Here is a 213-nt window from a genome sequence, read left to right as displayed (position 1 = left end):
CGACTCTCTTTTGGGTGTTCAGCCTAGCAGGTTGCCCTTTGTACAAAGTAGCTTGGTTGTCCCGTGTCATCTCTTGAGCCAATCTTACAAGGTAGAGGAGAAATCCCCCCGAGGCAGTTCCTTGTTCCTTTATTTATAGGTTGATACAAACAATAATAGTGTATGTGTGTGTAATCATGTGGTTGGGTTATAGGTTGATACAAACAGCATAGT

This window comes from Etheostoma spectabile, chromosome 12 (genome assembly GCF_008692095.1).
Source record: "Etheostoma spectabile isolate EspeVRDwgs_2016 chromosome 12, UIUC_Espe_1.0, whole genome shotgun sequence".
Classification (NCBI taxonomy): domain Eukaryota; kingdom Metazoa; phylum Chordata; class Actinopteri; order Perciformes; family Percidae; genus Etheostoma; species Etheostoma spectabile.
This window is presented reverse-complemented; position numbering follows the sequence as displayed.